We start from the raw sequence: 26,455 nt of genomic DNA on the forward strand, positions 1-26,455 counted from the left end.
GCTTCGTGAAGAGGCTGACTTCTCCATGGCGGTGTTAGATCTGTAGCTTCCTAACAATCTTCGAGGGGTCCACGATCCTTGGAGAGTTAGAGCATCCTAACGGTGCTTTCGAAGAGTCGAAAGTTTTAGGGTTAGCTTCAAATTTTAGTGGAAGACGAAGTCTTCCACCCTTAAGATTGTTCTAAGGGGGTTCAGGAAAAGTCAGAGTTTCTGCCATGGAGTCATGTCGGGCGCTTTTGAAGAAGCCATCGATCTCCTGTTTTGAGTTGAAGAATCCTCAGAGGCGAAGTGCAGGCCACAACTTCAAGAGGCACGCATGGTGTTTGCTGCTTTGTAAGGCGCTCGTTAAGTTAGTAAGTCAGTGAAACTCCGGGTAGGTCTTCACATAAAGCAGCAACAACAGTCGTTGAAATAGTTTTCAGCCTTAGGGTTGATGTTGACTAAGGTACACCAAATCTTGAGTCTTGAGTTATCTTCAAAGGCTTCAGTTGAAGAAGACCGGATGGACCTTGTAGAGTAACTTGGCTTCCATACTACAGCTCACTTAGCTTGTTAGAAGGTGAGTCCGGCTGAGGTTTTAAGAAGATAACCTCATGGTTAGCGGGATTATGATCTATGGTTAGACCAAATTAGTATGGCTTCATCTTCTCGTGGGGTTGCAGTCGATCTTGAAGCAATGGCTTCCGCTTCATTGGCGTCGCAGGGTGTCTTGAGTTGAATGTCGTACGGAAGTTGGGCATTTTGAGAAAAAAAACAAGGTGGCATCTAGTTGTTACCAAAGTTAGAGTTAGGGTTCTCCGTTAGCTTTTCAAACTGTCAGTTAGAATTTCTACCCGAAAATTGCCCGAATGCGAGGAAAACATCTTAGGGAGGCTTTTCTAGACAGGGTTACCACACAAAGAGGGTTTTCAGGCCAAAAGGCTAAAACAAGCATACACACAACAAGCATTCATAAGCACTCAAGCAGCAAATTCAGAACACCACAAGCAATCATGAAAACCACACGAGGTATTTCAATTACCCAAGGATACCTACTACGCAGGGGTAGCTCAATCGAAGCAATTGAGTTTGTCCTATCCATCCTATAGGCTTGGGTGGGTCAGAGATGCAGACGTCTTCATTTTGCTGATATTGACTTTAACATTGATTCTTGTAGCAATTGGTGGTGAAGTAGACCTGATGTTGAGAGGTCGATGTTGAGTCGGGAGCGAAAGCTAGCTGCATAGGATCTTCTGGTCTCAACTCGGAGGGGTAATTGCTGAAGAGCTCCATGGATGACAGCTTCTTGTGACGGGCCTAAAAATTACTAGTCAAGAACTGAGGACTTGATCCTTGACGACTGCAAAAGTGCAAGTCAAAAGAGGAACAAGGTCAACTCCTTGACAGACTTTGGTGACAACCAAAGACATGCTCTTATTATCCCTATACACGTACTGCTAAGTTGGCATCCAATCTTCAGTAGCTGCAGTCGGGGATACTTGAGACTTCCTGAAGGGTTGATCCATCTTCGACTTCGAGTGTCCGAGTCTGAGTTAGGGATATCGTCCAATATGTTCGTTTGGAATAGGGTGAGATAGTAGAATCAAAGCTTTCAAGGTCTTTGGAAATCAGGGAGCATGGTAAGAATTAGAAGTTTTGAAGGGATAAGAAGATGGAAGCTAAGCTTCTAGTTACTTAGGGAAAATAAGTTTTGTAAATAGTTTTACCAAAGTAGTATGTCCTATCTAACGTCCATGCTAACTAAGGTCTCCTACAGTCAGGATGGCTCTGATACCAGCTCTGTGGGGCCCCGGACTAGCTGTCCGAAACACCCATTATGCATACACATTCACGATCCCATGATCAGTTTGTCGTGAAGGCATAACCGAACTGGTATCAAATACATCATCCATTACAGTATCGAATAAAAGGATTACAATCGGTCACATGACCAATACTTACACAAGAGCCATAATGGCAGGAGAACATCAGCCACACAGCGGAAATACTTCAGACGCAAGCGTTCGCATGGCCCAAGTCATGCCATAAACCTACGAGCAGCCGAGCGGGAAGACGTTCCTAGCTCGCATAGACGTCGTCGACTCCTTCTTCATCTGCTGGATTCCACCAAGTCCGGCCGGGTAAATAGCCAGGGACAAAGCCATGAGTACATTATGAATTGTACTCGCAAACCACCTTAGAGAGAAGTAAAGGATATGCATATTTGGCAGTAGCAAGGAACAGGCACTAAACTAGGGCGACAAGGAGCGAGAGGTGGTTCCTCTCGAGAGTATGACATCTCTATATCTTTGTTGAAAAACATTTTGAAAACAAGTTTATTTCAGACTAATAGGTAAGGGCGACCCATTTTCCTTTCCGGTCATCTCGGTATGACCAAAACAACTTTTCCAACTTTCCACCGTACCTCCCGGGTACATTTCCACCGATCCCACTGGTATCCTTTTCCAAACACATTTGGAAAACATTTTTATAAACCAAAACTCTCTTTAATGCCAAGCAGCTTCCATTCCCACGTCCATAACCGCGGACACGGCTATTCGAATAGATTTACACTCTGCGAGAGGTTGTACACTTTCCCCACAAGATCCGATAAATCCGCCGGGATCATCCCTGGTTCACCAAGCGTCAAAACGCGAGGTTCGGATAACCGATCGCAGTTTTTCGCTTGCTCGCCTTAGCCTAAGACATGCCGAATGAGTTGTACCTCCCAACACCAGAGTCCGGGATGCCGTTTACCCGGGAGTTGCAAAGTCCCCGACACCCGACCCTCCGGAATGCCATCCAACCTCTTAGGCATCTTTCAATGGGAGCTCATAAGTTGTACCCCGCGTACCTAAAAAGGCAAATGGGTTGCGTCCCTTCTCCTGGGAAGAACCCCGGTCGAAGCGTCCATGGTCGGACTGCCACTACACTTGCAGGACCCAAACTAAGGCGAGACAAACTACTACGCTGCGCCCCGTCCCACTAAAGGGTAATGTGGTTGTACTGGCTAGGTCCGGTTCAGGTACTCAATCACCAAAGGTTTTCGAAAACATTTTTATCTCCACTTGCCTCCAGCAATTTTCTTCCCAAAAACATTTTCCTTTTCATAAACTCTCACTTGGGCAGGGCTACCCCATTCCAAGGTTTTCGAACAATTTCTTTTCTTGAAAACTTTTTCTCAAACCTTTTTCAAAAGGGCTCCCAACCTATAGTCCAACTTTTCTTTAAAAGCGGCGACAAAAAGGATAGGGTGTTAAGCACCATATCAATAACATGTATTCCTTTAGTAGGTATCAACGAGGGCTGCACCTGTAAGGGTGGAATAATAAAAACTCCGGGTGGCAAGAACCACCCACATAAAAAAAACAATGCAATTTATAAAACTACTAATTATGCAAGAGTAAGATAATTAGGATGAGATATGGATCAAGAGGTGGCTTGCCTTTGTTGGCTATATGTCCCTGGACTTCATCTTCATGAATCATCAGCTCTTTCTTCCTCTTAGAAATCCTCACCAAGATCCTCTCCTTCTCCGGTAGCGTTCGCATTCTAACGTCGCAAAATAAAAGAGAAGGCAATCAATCCCTAGCCATAGCATCAATCCACTCAAACAACACACAATAGCAAATCACTAAATCAGAGATACTAAACATATCAAATAATAGCACCTGGGGCAAAATGGTTATCTTGCTAAAAAGGCTCTGCCTCACAACAAAACATAATCTACGCAATCAAAGGTGGCTAATAACCTTTGGAAACCACCAGTAGGGGTCTGGTGCCAGGGTTCATTAAAAAGCATTTTAAACATAAACAACACAATTTCCCTATGGGTAAAATAAGCAACAACACCACATTAACAAACCACTCAACAAAAATTGCACACAAAAATTTGGTAAAATCTCAGAGAGTAAAGCTTGATTTTATAACGCTACAGAAATTGGATTCACTTAATTTGGGTTTTTAAAACAAGAGTTATGATTTTTATAAAACCAGAAATGACTTAGGGACTAAATAAATAACCTAAAACTTTCTGTGGATCACAAAAACACATGCAGCACCTCTACTGGAAGATATTAACATAAAGAACACACAAGCACAGGAATCACACACAATTAATTTTTAAATAAATTAGATTATTTAAACAAGACAAAAACTAGGTCAATCCAATTTCTAAGCACACTAGTACCAAAGTACAATCAACCAGAGACAACCATACCAACGGATAGGTACTACCAAATGTGATCTAACAAAATTGGTTTGGCATTTTTTTTTTGAGTTGTAAAAATATTTATCACAATTTAAATACTAAAAAGCACCCTGTTTTGGTTATAAAATCCTCAGAAATAATATAAAGTTCCCAAAAATATTCCTTCTGGTAAAAAGGTAGTCCCAGGTGATATCAATCATTGGGAGTTGATCTTGTTGCAAAATCTATTTTATTTTTCAAAATAAAAATCACACAAGTCCCTACTGGCTAGATCTAAACTTTTAATCTACACAAAATCCAGGAATATTATGCTGGGTTATGATATACCAAAATGAAGCTACTCACATATTCTTTCAAACAAAATTAACCCTACTGCAAGAAGTTTCACAAAACCACCACAATCAAATTTATACTAAAACAGCAACATTCCAGCATTATAAATACCAGAAATTAATTACACAAGTATATCACATGAATGCAAGTCGATGTGGTCTGGAATTTGTTCAGGAGCATGTAGGAATTTGAATCATACAATTTGGGGTGTCACGGAATATTTGACGAATTAAAATCTACACCTATCTGCCAGCAGGAATTATCTCAGAAAATGAAAAACGAACGGGCCGAGGTCAACTGATCCGACCAGCTCAGTGCTGGGCCGGCCCGGATAGGCGCGCATGCACGCGGGAGGCCACGATTTCAACCGTCCGGGGCGGGCCCGACTGCCTGGCGACATGCATGCGGCCGGGCTGCATGCTGCCGCTGGACATCGATCCGATGGACCGCGTCGCGTCCATCCATCACTACGAGAACTGGCGGCGCGGCCATGAGCTACTCGACGGGAAGAGACGGGGAGAAGTAGGGGAGCTCACCGGGGGCTCGAGGATGGCGGAGAAAAACGCGGAGGACGGCGCAGCACGCCCAGGCCGCCTCCGATGCGCGGCTCACTTCGTGACGTCGACCTGGACGGAGTCGAGCGCGACGTCGGCTCGGACGAAGCTCCAACGACGGCGACATGCACGGAGGAGACGAGCCCGACGAAGCCGAGGCAGGGAAGGTCCGGAGCGACGCAGTGAAGGTCCTAACCTCCACATGCAACGCCGGGGTTGGCTCCTTGGCGGTGATGGCGACGGCGGCCGGCACGGGGACGAGGCGATGACGAAGGTTCCGGGCTTTCGGGGTAAGCAGGGAGGCTACGGAGACGAGGCTGCCTGCTCTGGATGCCTTAGGACGCGCAGACGAGGCTGCTGGTTGCACGCTCGGACGGATACGCGTGAGTTGCGTCGGCACGCACATCACCACGGCAACGCCGGCCTTCCGGCGAGATCCTGGCAAAGAAAAGGCGACGATGAGGTGCCCAGAGAGATAGAGAACGGTACGCGCGCAGAAGAAATAGAGTGGAGAGGAAGGGCGGAGAGGCAGCGACGTGCTCGGCGACATGCATGACGGTCGAGCGCTGGCTCGGTCTTCTTCTCCGGCGGGGAAACAAATACGAGCGGGGTCCTCCTTGTTGTTGTTCTGGGAGGTGAGGAAACTGAGAGGAGAGGGAGTGAGGCCTGGGAGCGTGCTAAAAAGGGGTGAGGCCAGCCACCGCCATCACGGCGCGCTCCGACTGGCGGTCGTGGGCGGCGAGCGCGTCCAGGGAAAAGGGGACAAGGAGGGGAGAGGGCGCTGCGCTGCGTACGCCATTGAGAGTAGGCGGTATCAGAGGCGAGAGGACAGGTGAGAGGGACATCGGAGCGCTCAGGGTGGCTCTCGTCTGCGTACGCGTGCGTGCAGCGTGTCCGTGGACTGACGCAGACCGTCGAGTGTGGGGCGCGCTTCGGACACAGGGAGGCGACAATTACGGGATGTGGAGCTGCGCCAGCGAGTCAGTGGGGGCGAGGCGAGGTCAGAGACGAGAGGACTGGTCGGGGGAGGCCCGGTCGGCTCGGAGAGATGATTTCCGCTGCGCGCGCGCCAGGTGTTCGACGTGGCGTCGGCCTCCAGAGCGGGGTCGATCGTGGCCAGGAGGAACAAGACAAATGCCGGCTCGTTCCAGGGTTCGACCAGGGACAGCAATGGGAGGCTGGTGGCGAAGTGTGATGGCAAGAGGAGCTCGATGCAGAAGTTTGCCAATGGTTGCTTAGAACCATGCATGTACGTTGTGTGCATACACTTTCTAGGGCTGGGAAGTATTAAAGAATAGGAGAAACGGTGTCATGTGGATTTCTGGGTGTCTCCACTCGTTCAAGGATTCCATGGAGAGAAGTGAGAGGCTAGAGAGATTAACAATTCTTTGTCAAGTTTTGGCATGCCGGCCTTTCCATGCTTCCAAACGCAGATGGACTATTGCATGGATGCAAAGTAGATCGACCAAGAGAGGTAGAAGAGTGCTGGAGTGGTCAACAAGATGGTTTTGTACTGGTCCAAAATGGTTAGAGAGATTAAGTTAGGGATAGAGGTTAATGCATACATTGATCAAGGTTGGATTTTGAAGTTAAAAAAAAAGGTATAAAATTTTTAGTTCTTACATAACAAAGGATAATATTTTTTTTCTCAAAATTTTAAAATGGCAAGAAAATGTTAAAAAGAAAGAACAATAAAATATTGTTATAGAAATTATTTTTGGGTGGAGATAAGGTGATATAAAATACCACACACATTCCCTATTTTGTTTGAGAAAATAAAATAAAAAGTTTTGATAAAACTAGAATTATTTTGGAAGTCCAAAATAGAGAAGGATAGAGTTTTAGATGTATTGGAGGGAAACTCAAATTTTGAAGATTGGGAGCATTACCATAGGGCGATAGACTGATTTTTATATACGAAGTTTTGTTTGAGTTTCTAGAGGATAAGGTTCTAAGTGTAGGATCTAGGTAAGATGATTTAGAGAAGGTGATCAAGACATAAGATGGTTAGGCCAAGAGTGTTTTCTAACATTGTTGACGTCAGAAACCCCCTGGCGGGCAGAGACGGGCAACACCGTAGAGCCGGGAACAACTAGGGCTGCGGCTGGCCCCAGTCCCTCAGAGCGACGGCCCGCAAAGCCTCCTGGTCGCACGCGCCGATGCCAACTGCAAGGGCGTGCCACCTGACCTATACCCGGTCAGGAAGGTGTGGATGATGCCTCGCTTAGTTTCCTGCAGGGCTCACACGTAAACGTTAAATACGAGCCTCGATCGGCTCTCAGGTTATCCCGTGAATCGGCTCAAAGAGCCGATCCACCCATGATTCAGACGAGGTGTCCGAATATATGGTGGTCCTGCTTGATCAAGGTAAAGCTAATGAGATCTACGACGATTTAGGGTTTTCACCGCATAATCGGATCGTCCTACTCCAGGTTGGGCCTCGCGGCCACGCACGGTGATCGTAAGCCGATCCTAAACAAGGCCTAAAAACCAACACGAGGTTGATCCCCGGAACATCCTGCTTAGGGCCAACGAACGACACCCTACGTGCCGCTGGATCCTCCCCCTTTGTAAGGCCTAACTATTGCGAGATATTAAACTAATCCTTGCAGAACAAGGAGCAATCGTAACGGATCAGATCTACTAAACTATGATCAAGCGGGGTGCCGCCCCTACACCTAAGATAGGTGTAAGGGCGGCTAGACATGCAAGGGTTGCACTACGAAAGCATGTAATATGAAGAACAATGCTAACCCTAACATGTCTAAGATAACTATGTTGCTCGCCATCAAAAAGGCTTCAGTACGAGCAACGCATGAACAACGTGATAGGCATTACGCTGCCTAGATCGCAAGATTCGATCTAGGCAGCATGGTGCTTACCGGTAGAAACCCTCGAGACGAAGGAGTTGGCGATGCGCCGAGATTTGTTTGTGGTTGAACGTTGGTTGTTGTTTATTCCATAAACCCTAGATACATATTTATACTCCGGGGGACTTTCTAATGTGGGCGTGCACTAAATCGTGCACGGGTAAAACTCTAACTTTTAATCTAGATACAATCCACTGTAATTAAAGATACACGGGCAACCTAGCCCAAATTCTCCGTGCAAGGCGGCTTCATAGATCTTCCATGTGTAATCTTCCAAGCTCATCTTGATCGCGGCCCACCTCCTGATTTAGCCAAAATCTGGTGATAACACATGCCCCCCTGGTTTTGGTAATGATAATTTCAAAACCACTCTGTTTTTTCCTCTGAGGGGTCATGTCATGGCAGAGCAGAACTGTCGCAGCATGCTTCATCATGACGACTTGCCTTCCCAACTTCTCTGCACGATTTGACAGTTTTGGCACCATGTCCTCGACAACTGCTCGAAAATTACCCCCATCTCCTTTTATTTAACCGCATCGAACAGTTCTCCTCTTCACCCCTTCCGCATTAGCACTCCAAAAAACCCTCCTCTGCAACCATGTCTTCTTCCTCTTCCTCTTCTTCTTCATCGGATCTTTCCCACTTGTCCTCTCCCATCCGAGAGTCGACGCCCTCGTGGGGTACGCAGGCGGCGTACGACATCCTCGCCCCAACGGCGTGGGACAAAGAGGACCACGATTCCTCCGTCTGGTCCGAGGATGACAAATCCCTGACCGACGGGGAGAGCGACCTCCGCTTCCTTGCTGACGGGGAACCGGAGGAGGAGAGCGATGACGATCGCTTCTCCTGGGCAGACTTCACCACCTCCGAGGAGGTGAAGGAGGAGGAAGAGGAGGAGGATGACGACGACAGCCTCCCCGACGAGCCGCCGGCCAAGCGCCATTGCCCCTGGCCGGGGAATCTGAGTGACTTCGACAGCGACGGCGATGACGACGACGAGGAGGATGAGGACAACGAAGGTCCTGCCGGCGGCCGCTGGAGCAGCGACGACGAGCCGGCCGGGAGCAGCTCCGACGGCGGCGATGAAGGCGATGACGAGGGCTGTAACAGCCCGTAGATAGGACCCCTAGCTAGGATCGTAGCGTAGACGGGGCAATGTATCCCCTTAGCACTCCCTTTTGAGAGCAATCAGCTCTTCGGTGTAAGAAATCTGGTACATCAATGAAGAAATTCCCCAATTCTATTTTGCCGATTTCCTCTAGGATAATTTAGCCGATTGTCCTTCGTACTGATTCCGCCGATCGTCAATCTGGTCAATGCCCAATAAGCCGACGGCAGCGTGTCGGTTCCTCACGATAAATTTCGAGATGGATCCACCCGGACCCAAACTCCTTGTCAAACAAGGCCAAGACATAATCGCGCAAATCCTAGGACTTGTAAATGCAGATCTCTCAAGATGGCATGTTAAACCTAGCGGCAAAACTCCTGAAATAATGTCCGGTCTCCTTATTAACTTTAAATTTCAGACATTCTTCTGCCGCATTATCCTCTCCGAATTCCGCTCGCTCAGCTCCGGCAGCTTCCTTCTGCAATAATCCACTGTCTTTCGAACGAGCTGTTATGAAGAGTGAGCCGATTTCGACAAAATCGGCTAAACCTCGAGGGCGAGCTGCCCCCCGAGCCTCAGCCAAGGCGAGGATAAAGAATGGACCATCACCAGCTTCCAACTGTGGTGCCGCATCTACCGATTCCAACAAATCGGTTCCCCAGATCATTGATATTTCGGGGCGGGCTCAATCACGTCCAAGAGAGCTATCCTGCAGGGCCACCAGCCGATCACCTTTCTTCCGTTGACAGTCGATACGGTGGATGATTACCCACAGCTCCATGGTCACGGCTGATTTGCATGCCAACATTCCTCTGATAGTACTGCTGAACTGGCGACCTGGCAACTTTGCGCACTTGTACTAAGGTCGATGACCGTGCATCGGCTCTGCATCATGACACACCTCAAAAAGGATCGTTAAACCTGATTATGAATCTAACCAGCCCATCTACCAGGCTGGCAATCCAGCTTCAGGCAGGTGTCCACGACAGAGCCCTGGGCTTGTCGCTGAATCAACAAAATCGGCTTCCTGTAGCAAAGGATCCTTCAGGGTAAACTGCCCCCCGAGCCTCTTCAGTTCAATCCTTGCGCCTAGCTGATCCGATGGGCGCAACGTCCCCAATGGGAATTAGGGGTCCTTGAAGGGAAGACCCACTCCCTGCTCCATTGATTCTTAAGTCGATGTCTGCACATCGGCTATGCTTGAAATTTTTTGAATTTTCGTCCGATTTGTGTATCGGCCCCCATACTCCAACACCCATCATCAAAGGATGAGACGTTTCTACTGCATATCCTCGTGTTTTATCCACCGGGTGCCCCCGGAGCCGATTCTCGTCAAGAGAATTGATGGTATCGGCTCGTTGGATAACATGTTGAACCCGTGCAGAATGGATGGTCGAGGATAATTTTGGCCGATCGCTGGAATCGGCCTCCCGTTGCTTTCTCGGTGAAGGTTTTGTGATGTCCCTTCACAAATCTTTTGGGGCCGATCACAAGGATCGGTCTCGCCACGTTTATCCATCGACATTTGCTTTTGTTACACGGTCAGGCCGGTGGATAAAACCAGCCTAACCCCGTTCTTTGTCACGTCGATGCGCTCACGGTCGTCCAAATTGATACCCGAGAGCGGCTCTTGGCCCGATGTCTCCCAAATGTCCATGCCGGCTGTTGAAACCTCGACCGAATCATCCGCACGGACGACTTCTACTTCATCTCCATCCCACCGTATCGTGCATTGGTGCATCGTGGATGGAATGCAACAGCTTGGCGTGGATCCAATCCCTCCCTAGTAGGACAGCGTAGGTACTCTTGCTGTCGACGATAAAGAACGTCGTAGGGACAGTTTTTCTTCCTACGGTCAGATCCACATTCAGAACACCTTGCGCGTCAGATGCTTGGCCGTTGAAATCGCTCAGTGCTACGTTGGTCTTGATCGGATCCGAGCTGGAGCGTCCCAACCGACGTAGCATGGAGTATGGCATAATGTTGACTGCCGCTCCGGTGTCTACCAACATCTTGTTGACAGGCTGCCCATTGATGTAGCCTCGCAAGTACAGGGCCTTCAGATGCCTGTAACTTCTTTCCTTTGGCTTCTCAAAGATGACCGGCCGTGGGCCGCAGTCTAATTGCGCCACAGGTGCTTCATATAATCTTGGAGCGCTAAACTCCGTTGGAAGAATGAAGACCATGTTTGTGCCAGCCGATGTATCATCATCGGCTTTCCTCTCGCTTGGGGCGCCACTCTTTTCTTTGTGGCCGACCTTCTTCGTCCAGGGTTCGCCGAATTTTGGCGGCCAGATCAGGCCGTGCCTTCCTTAGCGTGTGCAGGTACAATCTTTCAGCCTCTTCCAACCCACGCAGACGCTGAACCCTTCGCTTTTGGGAACGGCTGAGCCCATCGTGGCACCACCTGGGCCGATGATATTTATCTTCTTCATCATCGTCCTCTAGTTCCTCGAGATCTTCCACCCGAGCGGACTCAGCCGTGCTTGTTCCGAGGTGGGAGAGGCCCTAGACGCTCGAACACGGACACGATAGCGGCATCCTTCTTCCTTTGTTTGCATTCTGGGCAGTTCTCGATCGTTGGCAATCGGCTCATTCCTGAGTCCCAGCAATGTTTGAAGAACGGACAGTCCCAGTGCCTATCCATGTTATCCTGCCCCCTTGACCTTCCTTCAGCGCGACGATTGTACCCGTCGTTGCTTCTATCATGTTGACGGTACCTCCTGACCTCTGCATCGACCGACAATTCCTTTCATCATCTACGTCGTAGTGCCGACGTCGGTCGTGCTGCTGCTCATACTTGTTGAGGAGGTGCTCGGAGAGTGGACGTTGATACCGCACGCTTCTTATTCCCTCCCCGTCGGTGTACCGCCCGTCATCATCTTGGGGCCGGTCGCGTGGATCGGCCTCCTTCTTCATCGTTGCCACGGAGTGGCTGCTTTCTGCTTCATCTTTGCCATGGCGGCTTGCAAGCCCTGCCATGTTGACACCAAAGGAGAACTTTGGCTGGCCTATGGAGTGGCTGAGATCCACCATGTGGACGCCAGGCGGCGGACTTGAGTCTCTGCCGAGCTTGACATCGTGCGGCCGGGTCTTCTCAGAGGAGCCGATGAGTTCGGCTTCGAGGGTTGCCTTGATCTCGTCATGTTTCCTTTTGAGCTCCTCGGGCAGATCCTCGTACTTCAGCCGACCTGGTGCGTTCTTCCGACGGGGCGGATAGGTCCACTCCATCGAGTGCGCCTTCGGTGTGAAACCCTTCCACCCGACGCCATGGGAGCGGGTTCGGTGGAAAGAGCCGATGAGTTCGGCTTCGAGGGTTGTCTTGATCTCGTCATGTTTCTTCTTGAGCTCATCGTGCAGATCCTCGTACGTGACCGGAGTGTCTTCCGCCATCTCGGATGTAGATGGCGATGTCGTGGATGTCGAAGGTTGTCCCACCGGCGTGCGCGAATGTGTTGACGTCGGAAACCCCCCGGCGGGCGAGACGGGCAACACCGTAGAGCCGGGAACAACTAGGGCTGCGGCTGGCCCCGGTCCCTCGCAGCGACGGCCCGCAAAGCCTCCCGGTCGCACGCGCCGATGCCAACTGCAAGGGCGTGCCACCTGACCTATACCTGGTCAGGAAGGTGTGGATGATGCCTCGCTTAGTTTCCTGCAGGGCTCACACGTAAACGTTAAATACGAGCATCGATCGGCTCTCAGGTTATCCTGTGAATCGGCTCAAAGAGCCGATCCACCCATGATTCAGACGAGGTGTCCGAATATATGGTGGTCCTGCTTGATCAAGGTAAAGCTAATGAGATCTACGATGATTTAGGGTTTTCACCGCATAATCGGATCATCCTACTCCAGGTTGGGCCTCGCGGCCACGCACGGTGATCGTAAGCCGATCCTAAACAAGGCCTAAAAACCAACACGAGGTTGATCCCCGGAACATCCTCGCTTAGGGCCAACGAACGACACCCTACGTGCCGCTGGATCCTCCCCCCCTTTGTAAGGCCTAACTATTGCAGATATTAAACTAATCCTTGCAGAACAAGGAGCAATCGTAACGGATCAGATCTACTAAACTATGATCAAGCGGGGTGCCGCCCCTACACCTAAGATAGGTGTAAGGGCGGCTAGACATGCAAGGATTGCACTACGAAAGCATGTAATATGAAGAACAATGCTAACCCTAACATGTCTAAGATAACTACGTTGCTCGCCATCAAAAAGGCTTCAGTACGAGCAACGCATGAACAACGTGATAGGCATTACGCTGCCTAGATCGCAAGATGCGATCTAGGCAGCATGGTGCTTACCGGTAGAAACCCTCGAGACGAAGGAGTTGGCGATGCGCCGAGATTTGTTTGTGGTTGAACGTTGGTTGTTGTTTATTCCATAAACCCTAGATACATATTTATAGTCCGGGGGACTTTCTAATGTGGGCGTGCACTAAATCGTGCACGGGTAAAACTCTAACTTTTAATCTAGATACAATCCACTGTAATTAAAGATACACGGGCAACCTAGCCCAAATTCTCCGTGCAAGGCCGCTTCATAGATCTTCCATGTGTAATCTTCCAAGCTCATCTTGATCGCGGCCCACCTCCTGATTTAGCCAAAATCTGGTGATAACAAACATATAGTTGGATGATCTTGGAGAGGTTGAGATACGATTGATGATTAATCATTTGTTGGCCAAATGATCATCTAACAAGATCATGACTAGATGAGGTGGGGATGTTAAATGCTAGATCAATGTGACATATTAGTGGCACGAAAAATGCCAAAGGATATTTGATCACAGATCAAATAGTCCTCTAAATTTTTTGTGTGTCTATGGCTCTTATTTGATTTAAAATATATAAAAAGTTTAGTTGAAACCCTTGTGATGAGAGTGGGTTTTTGAAGAGTAGGATGATCCATAGTCGAATTAGAATAAAATATGGATCACTCCATTTTACCTTTGGAAATCAAAAGTGCATATAAAAGCTTTTATAAAATATTGAAGTTACACAAGGTAAGGGTAAGACATTTGGCAAATACTTTATTGTCAGAATAAAATAACTTTAGAAACACTATTTTTTGTGATACTATGCTCTGAGGTGACCATAGCCACTTTAAAATAAAAGGTTTTTGGCAATATCTTTTGAAACAAAAACCTTGAGTCATAAAACGAAACAAAAAAGGTTTTTGTTAGACATAAGGTTCAAATGTTTTTGAAGAGAGGGGATTAAGGTGATACAAGAGTGGCCATAGCATGAGGTGTTCTCTTCAGACAAGAAGGTGTGGGTTGAGGTGCTTCACTTAACGTTATTCATCAAACATCACTCATCAAACAAAGTCAGACACCACTTCAATCAAACACATGACATCACAAGCAAAACTTAAAAAGTTTTTGTTCCCCCTGATTTTTGCACCTTGGACAACTAAAAAAAAAGTTGCAAAAGTTGGGGTGTTACAGCCACGCTATGGGCCCTAGTTTCAGTGAGACATGTAATGACTAGTCACATCAGTAAGTTCACTGTGTAATAAAATATGTTACCCCTCCCCTTTATGTAGCACCCCTTCTCTCCCGATCGAGTGCCGATTGCCGACGGATGCAAGCCGCTAGCTCGATCCCCTCCTTTCGCCTCCACCGTCCCGGCATCCAGCTTGGAGGGGCAAGCTGCATCTAGACCAAGCGGATTAGGTAGGACTAGTAATGTTCTTTCCTTTCTCGAGATCGGTTCTTTTTTCCTCTCCTCGATATCTTGCGCATCTCTTTCCTATTCTGGGCGAAGGGGCGTCTTTCCGGTCACCCTCGAGCTGGGAGTGATTGATGGGGGTGGGGGCGGGGGCTACCTTTGCTTGGATTGGGGTGTTCTTCCTTTATTTGTCGACATTTGCAACCTTTGTAGTTTCTGCTGATCCTCACTGTATCTTTTGTCAGCTTGTACAGGAAAGGTAAGACATCGGCGGTGGGGGCAATGGAGCGTAAGGCCACCACGCATGTGGGCGGTTAGGCTGAGCTCGAGCTGCGTCCCCGGCCCCGCGAAGCGGGTACTCCGTTTGCTTATCCACTCTTTACCTTTTAAGTGTCTCTCTGCATCCTCAATCTGTTCCTGTTCTAGAATATGCTTAAAGTAGCACATGTCTTCAGCTGTTTGTGCGTAAAGCCTCTGTGACACCATGCTCTATATTCTCTGTATCAGGTTGGTACCTCCAGGTTCCGTGCTGAGGCTATGGGGAACGAGAATAGCGCCCCACCTGCTGCAGGAGCATGGCCCGATCTGCAGCACAAGAAGCGAAATGCCACTGCCGAGCTGGGCAGGGACCGCCCAGGGGTAATTTTTTTAACCAACTTACCATGATGTAGTCTGAATCTGATACTCCCTCAGATCCAAATTAATTGACTCAACTATCTGTAGATACGGATGTATCTAGATGTGTTTTAGCTCTAGATACTACTGCCTCCATCCCAAAGCTTTGGGCTTATATTATTTTTAGAAAGTCAAACTATACCATGTTTGACTAAGCTTTTACCAAAAATCAGTAACATGCAAAATACAAAATTAATATCATTAAATAGATAATAAAATATATTTTCCTACGGTATCTACACGGTATTATATTTGTTGATAGAATGTTCTAAAATTTTGGTCAAACTTTGCTTGTTTTGATTTCTCAAAAATAAATAAGGCTTAAGCTTTTGGATGGTGGTAGTACATTCATATCTAGACAAAGCTGAGTTAACTAGTTTTTTGTCTGTCCATAGCTAGTGTTCCACGCTGCAAAAGGCTAAGAGCATCCACTATATGCATCGGTCTATCTCATACGGTAATTCAATATCACTCGCTGAGGTCCGCCTTTTGTTTTGCTATTCATATGCGGACCGAAACTTTAGGGCCTTTACTCAAAAGGAAGATCAAAACTGCGGCTGATCGGTGCTGCCAGTATGTTGATGCCGCCCCCATCTTCTAAATGCCTCTACAAGCACAAGGCCACGCGCAGCTGGGTGGTGATCTTTTAATGAATATGGTATATTTTCTTAATCCACAAAACATGCCTTGATTTTTCTCTGTTTATTGTCGGTTTTTTCTATGCTTGCCAAAAGTTTACAACAACAACAACAACAACCAAGCCTTTCAGTCCCAAACAAGTTGGGGTAGGCTAGAGTTGAAACCCATAAGATCTCGAAACCAAAAGTTTAGAAACACCAAATTCGTTTGCTTACAATCATCATACAGTAATGTTCATCTACTCCAGTTCCCCTAACCCAACAAAAAATGATGTTAATTACGATTTTTAGATTAAAAGAGCACCATTAGGCGCCGTTAATTACGACTTTGAGATTAAAATGTCATTTGCAATTGTTAATTACAATTTTGAGACAAATGGTTAGTTTAACCTCGATCTCTTGTGCTCTCCATTTATCCCAACCGAACAAAAATTTAACCATTTCATTCCTCTGAAATGGAACCATTCCATTCCATTCCACGCTGTTTCAGAACCGAACACACCCTTGCATTGTTGTGAACTGTTGTCCATACACGGCCATACCCTTCCACTTACATCCAGCACTATATGCATCAGTCTGTCTCAGAGCCATTCAATATCACTGCTGAGATCTGTTCCCATTCTTATGCAGGCTGAAACTGCTGCGCCTTTACTCAAGTGGATGCAAAATGAGGCTAATGAGGCTGCTGTGAGGACGATGGTGCCGGCACCATCTTCCGAAAACCTCTACAAGCACGAGGCCATGGGCCAGCTGGGTGGTGACCTTTTAATGAATCTGTTATATTTTCTTAATCCACATACATGATTTCATTATTATCTGTTTAATTACTGTTGGCTTTGTCTAATGCTTACCAAAAGTTCGGAAACACTCGCGTTTGCTTACAATCATCATACACTAATTTTTCACTTTTCAGTCTGTCTCATCCAGTATATAAACTGTTGATTTCCATTGGCTTCTTTTGTAATCATCTGCATTGTTGTCAACTCGTTCTCTATGCACAACCCTATTCTTCCACTTACACCCGCACTATTTGCATCAGTCTATCTCATAGATTTATTAAATATCAATGATGAGTTCTGTTGCTATTCATATGCAGGATGAAGCTTCTGTGCCTCTACTCAAATGGATAAAAAATGATCCTGATGAGGCTGCTGTGAAGACGATGGTGCCGCCACCATCTTCTGAAAACCTCCTCAAGCACAAGGCCACGGGCCAGCTGGGTGGTACCCTTTTCAGTAAGCAGGTATATTTTCTTAATCCTCATACATGATTTGATTTTTGTCTGTTTATTGCCGGCTTTGTCTAATGCTTACCAATAGTTCAGAAACACACACACCTATTCTTACACTTACATCCATCACTATATGCATCAGTGTCTCATAGATTCATTTTATATATCACTGATGATGTCTGTTGCTCTTCAATTTTCATATGCAGACTGAAACTGCTAACCCTTCATTGGTCAAAAGGATTGCAACTCGCTGCCGATGAGGCATCTGCAGAGGCTGCCACCAAGTTACTGTCAGCCCCACCTTCCGGATGCTTATATAAGCTCAAGTCCAAGGACCAGCCGGGCCGTAACCATCCAAGGGTTCGGGTATATTTTCTTAAGCCACATATACATGCCATGATTTATGTCTGATATTATCACCGGCTCGTCTAATGCTTTTTGGAATTCGGAAACACCAAATTAGCATGCTTATATTCATCATACACTAATTTTTCACTCGTTCAGTTTGTAACATAGTGTTATGCACTCGCTTGTCAACATTTGCATTGCTCTGAACTATGCACTTTACACAACCTAATTCTTCCACTTACATTCAGCGCTACGCACCAGTAGTACCTCCCATGTTTCCTTCACCATCCCGATGCCGAGCTTGCGGGAATATGGCGGGCCCATGTACATACCCCGCATATAACACCTCCTATGGCTCTATCTACCTTTTCTAGTAGCTCCTTCACAGAGTTACTGGTATGTATTCTCGATGGTTTAGCATGAATTGGCATATAGTAAAGTCTTGTTTTTAGTCTTCCTCGCTTCTTACATTTGTATCAATTTTCACATGCAGATTGTACCTTGTGAACTTCGTCCTATGATTAACCAGATGTGTCCGCATGAAGGGTCTTTCACTATGCATGGCAATGGCAAATTGATGAACACCTACACGGTCTATGAGGTGTATGTCTACAAGACGCAGGCCATCACATATTTGTATGGACATGATTGGAGAAAGTTTGCTTTTGACTACGGTCTGAAGAAGGGCGACGAGCCGAGGATCGAAACTCAAACGGCGGATATACGTAATCGCTTACAGAGTTGGAGACACTTCCAAATCTATAATATGTAACTTTTTTCTACTCATATCTTTTGATAACTGTTCTGAGCAGTTGTTCTAAACCATTCCCTCTGTTCTAGCTTGCTGGGTTTAACATGATCAAAGCTGCAGATCCCCTGATGGAACATGAGCGGATGTCACAAAGGGCAACCACACCAACACCGGCACCGGCTTCCCACTCCCCGCATCAGCACCGGTTCCCGTACCAGCTCCATTTACCGCATCTACCCAGCTGTCCCCTACATCGCATTGGTTCCCGTCGAGGCCCCATATACTACACCTGCCCAGCAGGCTCCCGCATCGAGACCTGGTTCCTCTAGCTGCACCGTTCATCGCACCTCGCCTAACGAGTCTCTCCGCATCGAGCACCGGTTCCTCTAGAGGCACCGTTACTCGCACCTTCCCAGCCAGTCTCCCGCATCAGCACCCGCCCGTGTACCAGCCCGGGCTCCCGCACCTGCCCAGCCAGATCACCGAGGTCTCAGCTCATTGCTGTGGCCACCCGTGTGGTGACCAGGACGCATCTGAAGGCTATGTTCGTGAGTATACGACAGCATAACTGCTCTTATCTTGATGTCTTCTCTGCTCAAAGTCTCACATGGTTCAGTGCATTGGTGTCATTGACTAATTTTTGGTGGTATCTCTTGCTTTGAATCAGAAATTGCCTAAAAGTATCGCCAAGGATCTCAATGCTGGCCGAAGGGGCAAGATTTCCCTCGTCATGGAGAGTGAAGGTCTCACCGTGGAGGGACGGTACTCCGTCAGTCCCACAGATGGCCGCTTGGCTGTTACTTCCATGTGGAAAAAGTTCATTGACGGTGCCAAACTTCGCATTGGATCAAAGTTGAAGGTCAAGATCTTTCGATGCCGCCGTGACATGCTGGTCATAAAGTTCGCGGTTGTCTAGTTCTCGTTGCCCCATGAGCCCTTAGCAAATGCATTTGTAGTTATACTTATATAAGGTTATCTTATCTCGAACTGCTAATTAATTGTATGGGTGGTAAAACTTGGCAAGCTTTTCCTCTTAGCAAGTATGTATGTATGATCAGCTATTATGATAACTAATGTTTGTGTTCATCTTAATTTGCATTTCCGTTTTAGAAAAAAACTTAATTTCTATTTTGGCTGACCTGTTAGAGAACTATCAGATTGAACCCACAACATGATTCAAATAGATTCATTACACCGAGCCACATGTCTTGACCTTGCTATACACTACTTCCATTAATCGGTGCAAGAAGGCTTACCCGAGCCGCTCGAACCATGGCAGATTCGAATCCACCTTATCTATCTAGAAATACAACCTTTGCGTAAAGAGGATTTGCGAGTATGGGGAGGCTGACATTGGGGACCCATGAGCCAAGCAGCGTCGTCAACGTTTTAAAGGTGGCAGGAGATCGAAAGAAAAAGTAAGCCAAAAATCAGTTGGTAAACAAATTCAAGAAAAGAAACATTTACCTTTCTGAGAGGATGACATGCGGGACCCATGAGGCAGCAGCATCCTCAACTATTTCAAGGCGGCAGGGGATCAAAAAAAAAGGAAATAGCCAGAAATTAATTAGGGTCAAAAATAAATCCATCAAAGGAAACTTTTATTGTTCATAGAGGATGACATGTGGGACCGACTTGCCAGCTGCGTCGTCATCGTTTCAAAGGGGCAGGGATCAAAAGAAAAAGGCAAATAGCCAGTAAATTAGGGGAAAAAAATAAATCCAACAAAGGAAACTTTTATTGTTCATAGAGGATGACATGCGGGACCCATGAGCCAGCAGCTTCCTCAACGTTTCAAAGTCGGCATGAGATTGAAAGAAAAAGGCAAGTGACATAATATCGAGAGCCAAAAATAATCCAAAAAAGAAACTTTATTGTACATAGAGGATGACATGCGGGTCCCATTTTATAGCAGCGGTCTCAACGCTTCCAAGGCGGCACAGACCGAAAGAAAAATGAAGTAGCCGAAATCGTGGTGTGAAAAAAATCCAAGAAAAGAAAGATTTCAATTGGGCCGTATCTCGGACATTCGGGCCTTCGAACTATCCTGTTGGGCCTTTTGACTCGTACAATTTCAGCCCACTCCAAAACAGGAAAGGTCGAATTTTTCTCAAAAAAAAAAAAACAGGAAAGTCCTATGCTTCGCAAAAACAAAAAACAAGGAGATTCAACATATAAGTTTGTTTATGTAGATATAAAGATTTAATTTATCTGTTTGCAATAGCTCAGAGCGAAATACAACGTTTATTGTCTGCAAAATAAAATATCACATGTTTCTTGTACGGGGAGGTCGACATCGGGGACCCATGAGCCGCAGCGTCGTCAACGTTTCAAAGGCGGTGGGATCGAAAATAAAAAAAAAAGCCAAAAATCAGTTGGTAAAAAAATACAAGAAAAGAAAACATTTATCGTTCCGAGAGGATGACATGCGGGACCCATGAGGCAGCAAGCATCCTCAACGTTTCAAAGTCGGCATGAGATCGAAAGAAAAAGCCAAGTGACATAATATCGGAGCCAAAAATAATCCATGAAAAGAAACTTTATTGTACATAGAGGATGACATGCGGGTCCCATTTTGTAGCAAGCGGTCTCAACGTTTCCAAGGCGGCACAGGACCAAAAGAAAAATGAGGCAAGCAAGCATTCTCAACAATTCCAAGGCGGCAGGGATCAAAAGAAAAAAAGGAAATAGCCGGAAATTAATTAGGGGTCAAAACTAAATCCACCGAAGGAAACTTTTATTGTTCATAGAGGATGACATGTGGGACCGACCTCGCCAACGACGTCCTCATCGTTTCAAAGGGGGCAGGGGATCAAAAGAAAAAGGCAAATAGCCAGAAATTAGGGGTCAAAAATAACTCCAAGAAAGGAAACTTTTATTGTTCGTAGAGGATGACATGCGGGACCCATGAGCCAGAAGCTTACTCAACGTTTCAAATGTGGCATGAGATCGAAAGAAAAAGGCAAGTGACCAAATATCAGGAGCCAAAAATAATCCAAGATTTATTGTACATAGAGGATGACATGTGGGTCCCATTTTGCAGCAGCGGTCTCAATGTTTGTAGTGCGGCTTGAGATCAAAAGAAAAAGAAAGTAGCTAGTAATTAGGGGGTGAAAAAAAATCCAAGAAAAGAAAGTTGATGGACATAGAGGATGACATGCGGGTCCCTTGAGCCAACAAGTTACTCAACGTTTCAAAGGGGGCAGGGGATCAAAAGAAAAAGGCAAGCCAAAAATCGGAGGGTGAAAAAAAATCCAATAAAGGAAACTTTTATAGCACATAGAGGATGACATGCGGGTCCCATGAGCCGACAGGTCTCTCAACGTTTCAAACGTGGCATGAGATCGAAAGAAAAAGGCAAGTGAAAAAAATATCAGGAGCCAAAAATAATTCAAGAAAAGAAAGTTTTATAGTACATAGAGGATGACATGCGGGTCCCATTTAGCAAGCAGCGGTATCACCGTTTGAGAGGCGGCAGGGATCGAAAGAAAAAGGCAAGTGAAAAAATATGAGCAGCCAAAAATAATTCAAGAAAAGAAAGTTTTATAGTACATAGAGGATGACATGCGGGTCCCATTTAGCAATAGCCGGTATCACCGTTTGAGAGGCGGCAGGGGATCAAAAGAAAAAAGAAATTGCCAAAAATCGGAGGGTGAAAAAAACCAAGAAAATGAACTTTTATAGTACATAGAGGATGACATGCGGGTCCCATGAGCCGGCAGGTTCCTCAACGTTTCAAACGTGGCATGAGATCGAAAGAAAAAGGTAAGTGACCAAATATGAGGTGCCAAAAATAATTCAAGAAAAGAAAGTTTTATAGTACATAGAGGATGACATGCGGGTCCCGGTTAGCGGCAGCGGTATCACCGTTTGAGAGGCGGCAGGGATCGAAAGAAAAAGGCAAGTGACCAAATTTGAGGTGCCAAAAAAACTCCAAGAAAAGTAAGTTTTATAGTACATAGAGGATGACATGCGGGTCCCATTTAGCAGACAGCGGTATCACCGTTTGAGAGGCGGTAGGGGATCGAAAGAAAAAGGTAAGTGACCAAATATGAGGTGCCAAAAATAATTCAAGAAAAGAAAGTTTTATAGTACATAGAGGATGACATGCGGGTCCCATTTAGCAAGCAGCGGTATCACCGTTTGAGAGGCGGCAGGGGATCAAAAGAAAAAGAAATTGCCAAAAATCGGAGGGTGAAAAAAACCAAGAAAATGAACTTTTATAGTACATAGAGGATGACATGCGGGTCCCATGAGCCTCGCAGGTTCCTCAACGTTTCAAACGTGGCATGAGATCGAAAGAAAAAGGTAAGTGACCAAATATGAGGTGCCAAAAATAATTCAAGAAAAGAAAGTTTTATAGTGCATAGAGGATGACATGCGGGTCCCAAGTTAGCAGCAGCGGTATCACCGTTTGAGAGGCGGCAGGGATCGAAAGAAAAAGGCAAGTGACCAAATTTGAGGTGCCAAAAAAACTCCAAGAAAAGAAAGTTGATTGCACATAGAGGATGACATGCGGGTCCCATTTAGCAAGCAGCGGTCTCAACGTTTCCAAGGCGGCAAGGGATCAAAAGAAAAAGGAAGTAGCCGTAAATCGGGGGTCAAAAAAAATCCAAGAATAGAAAGAATTTTGGTTCATAGAGGATGACATGCGGGACCCATGATCCCGCATCGTAAACGGCTCGGCCGGAGAACGTTGAACGAGATGGCGCGATCGAGAAAAAAACAATGCCGGAGAGGCTGCCATCTGGGCCCTACATCCCTCGGCGGTTCGGATTTGCGTTGACTCGGCCGGCGAACCCGAGATTTCGAGATGCACCACGTCCCGGGCCACCATACGCGACGTTTTGGCCGCTTTCGTCGGGCTAGGTGGCCTCAAAAACGAGAAAAAAAAAGTTTTGACATGCACCACGGAGGGACCAAAAATCATCGGCCATGGTACACCAGCAACCACTGCGCGACTTCAACTTCGTCGGCCATGGCAACTTTTCTTGTAGTGACATATGATCTTGCACCTCGTGGAAGAATGCTTAAAGGGGGCCGAATTGGGGCCGTTGGCAGTTTCCGCCCGAGAGAGAAACACAGAAACTTCGTCAAATGACAGGCAATAAATGCAAGATCGAAGCATCCATAGCCAAGGCAGTCCTTAACCTGGAGGTGGCAAACTTCACCACGAAACACTATGATCCCAACATTCCCACAAAGCACAACCCGGTCCTCCGTTACAATGCCGCCAACAATGAAGAAGTACCCAAGCTTAGCATCTTCGTGGGGCTTGGTGGCAAGTCAAGTGGCTCGAAGCCGTACAGAACGGACCTACATGAGCGGACCTTGATCCACTCGTATGTCTTGAACACCATGGTGGAAGTGAAGCTGTACATCAAGTAAATGCGAACCATTTAGTTATTCGCAAACATTCAGGGCCTTGATCCACTCGTATGTTCGTGGCTAACTCTTCCTCTTTTCATCGGTATAGGCAATTCACAGCTATTCATTGAAAGAATACGCGCACGGCAATGGTGCCGTTGCCGTCGGAATCTTTGCCGAGCGGTCTTTGCCGTGCGTCCACGCACGACAACGTCTTTACCGTTCAAATAAGATCCTTTACCGTGCAAAGTGGCGCATGGCAATGACCGTTTTTCCCGTAGTGTCACTTACCTAATGTAATTTTAAGAACAGAGAACACAAGCAAGATTATAATATGGCAGAAGCTAAAATCAAGATCTGGAGTAGTGCGCTACTCATCATCTTTCAATCGGATCAGCAAAAACAAGCTCCAGTGAAATATGTAGTGATCATCGTTCGGATCCAGCACAACTTTAGGCCAAGAAGATATTCCTGATTCAGTCTGGTAAATTCAGGGCAAGTGATAGGTGCGATAGATGTGTCTAACGGCTAGACACCCATACCCCTCGGGCGACGGCGAAGGCGACGGCGGGGCCGCCGCCGCGCGACGCCTCAAGCGCCCGGCGGAGAGCCTCCGCGCCCGGCGCGCCGGGGCGCCCTCGTCGCGGACTGCTAGGAACCGCTTCGCCGTGCTCTCTGCCCTCGAGGACGAAGCCCCCGACGAAGAAGAACTCTCCGTCGACCCGCAGGTGCCCTCTCCCCCGACCCCGCCTCCCTCCTCCTCCCCCTCCCCTTCCCCCGCCCTCTCTCCGGTGCTGTTCGCCTCCTTCCTCGAACGCGCCTGCGCGGGTGCCCCTCGCGCCCCGCGGTGTCGTCAGGAGCTCCCGGCAACACCTCCAGCTCCTTCTCCGGCGAGATCTGCTCCTCCGGTCTAGGGACCCGAGGCCTTCCCCCTGCTCCCGTCGCGCGGGTGCGCGGGAGCTCAGATCTGCGCTCCCTCCATCTCGGCGCGGCCTCCCCAACCTCCTCAGGGTGGAGTGTTGGTGGGAGTGCTGGTCGTCCCTCTTCCGCCCGCCGTCCCTGCGCCGCCGCCGGCGGTCGAGGGGTTGCCGGGGGTAGGGTTTGCGTGCTCCTCGCCCGCTCCCTCGGTGGGCCTGATGGGCCAGGTTCCACCGGGCCGTTTCGGGCTGGCCCAGGACGGGCCTGGTGGGTCACGGCCTGCTTCAGCCTCCTCCCGCCTGGATGGGTGCCACGTGGCCCAGGGGCAAAGTTCGACGGCCACGATGGAAGGTTTCTGGGAAAGGGTTGCCCCGGACGATTCTACCCTCCAGCCGCCGCCTTTTAAGTGGCTGTGGCTTCGCTCTGGAACCCTAGATCCAGAGTTAGGGTTTCCTGCGCCTCCCCGCCACATTCGCCGAAACCGCAAGCACGCGAAGCTCCTGTCCCTCACCACCGACCCCACCTCCGGCGAGCCTCGCCGCCACCTGCTGCCCATGGACCGCGACCGCGACCGCTCTAACCGCAACAAGCGCCCCTTTGGCGACATGGATGGAGGCCACGCCAGAGACCGCGATGCGGATCTTCGCCAGCGGCTCGAAAAGGAGCAAGCCGAGCAGCATCGCCAACAGCGCCACTACGACCGCGACCGTGCAAGCTCCTCTGGCTGGCGTCATGGGGACGACCAGCACCCTCCCCGCCCTCCTCCCCCTCCCCCGGCTCCGCGAGGGCGCGACCAGGGACGGGGAGCGCACAAGAAGTACTCCTCCAGGGCGTCCAAGTCTCTGCTAGGTGCGGGACCATCCCTCCAGGGCGCCAACGCCACCGCGGCAAACTCCACCGCCTCCGTCGGGGCCGAGGCGGCACGCATCACCTTCTATAACTGTGGGAACCAAGGCCACATGCAATAGGAGTGCAAGTCTGAAGCCTTCTGTGTCAAGTGCAACAAAGCTGGCCACCCCACGGCGATGTGTGCGCTGTTCTCCAAAGGGCCAGACCCCTACTGGGCCGGTTTTGGTGGTCATCAACATGGTTTCTTCTGCTGTGAAGTGCCAGAGGACGAACTGTACCAGCCTGTCGCCAATGCAGCTCTCATTATCCTGGAAAAGGGTGGCTTGCAGGAAAACCAGTTGGAAGAGGAACTCAAAGACTTAGTGGATGAGACTTGGGCGTGGCAAGTCTGCAAGATCAACGACTCGAACTTTTCTGTGGTCTTCCCCTCTAAGGAAAGTCTCCGCATGGCTATCCGGGGAGGAGGCATCACTCTCCCGGCGTGCAAGATCAAGGCCATTGTCACTGTTCCCACGGGCGACCCCACGGCCTCCGAGCGCCTCCAAGAAACCTGGGTTCACCTCCACGGGGTTCCCCCGCCCCTCCGTCATGCGGACAGACTCCTCTTGAGCACCAGAGAGATTGGGCGCCCTATCAGGGTGGACGTCGACTCGCTTGCCCACCCCTCCAACCCTATCCGCATGTCCTTCGGCTGCCGTGACCCTGCGCTCATCCCACCCTCCGTCATGATCTTCGTCAACATGGAGGGTTTCAGGATCCAGGTGGTCCCGGAGGCCAACCATGCTGTCGAGTCACCGCCGCACGCCCCGCCCCCTTCTCATGGAAAAGACAGAGAAGATGATAAAGAAGAGGACCTAGAGGAAACTGACGAGGACAGGTGGGATGGCCGCAGGGGCCGGCACCCACACAAGGAACGCATTACCTCGCACTCGGCTCCGGCTGGGGGCAAGGC

This window comes from Lolium rigidum, unplaced genomic scaffold (genome assembly GCF_022539505.1).
Source record: "Lolium rigidum isolate FL_2022 unplaced genomic scaffold, APGP_CSIRO_Lrig_0.1 contig_7338_1, whole genome shotgun sequence".
Lineage (NCBI taxonomy): Eukaryota > Viridiplantae > Streptophyta > Magnoliopsida > Poales > Poaceae > Lolium > Lolium rigidum.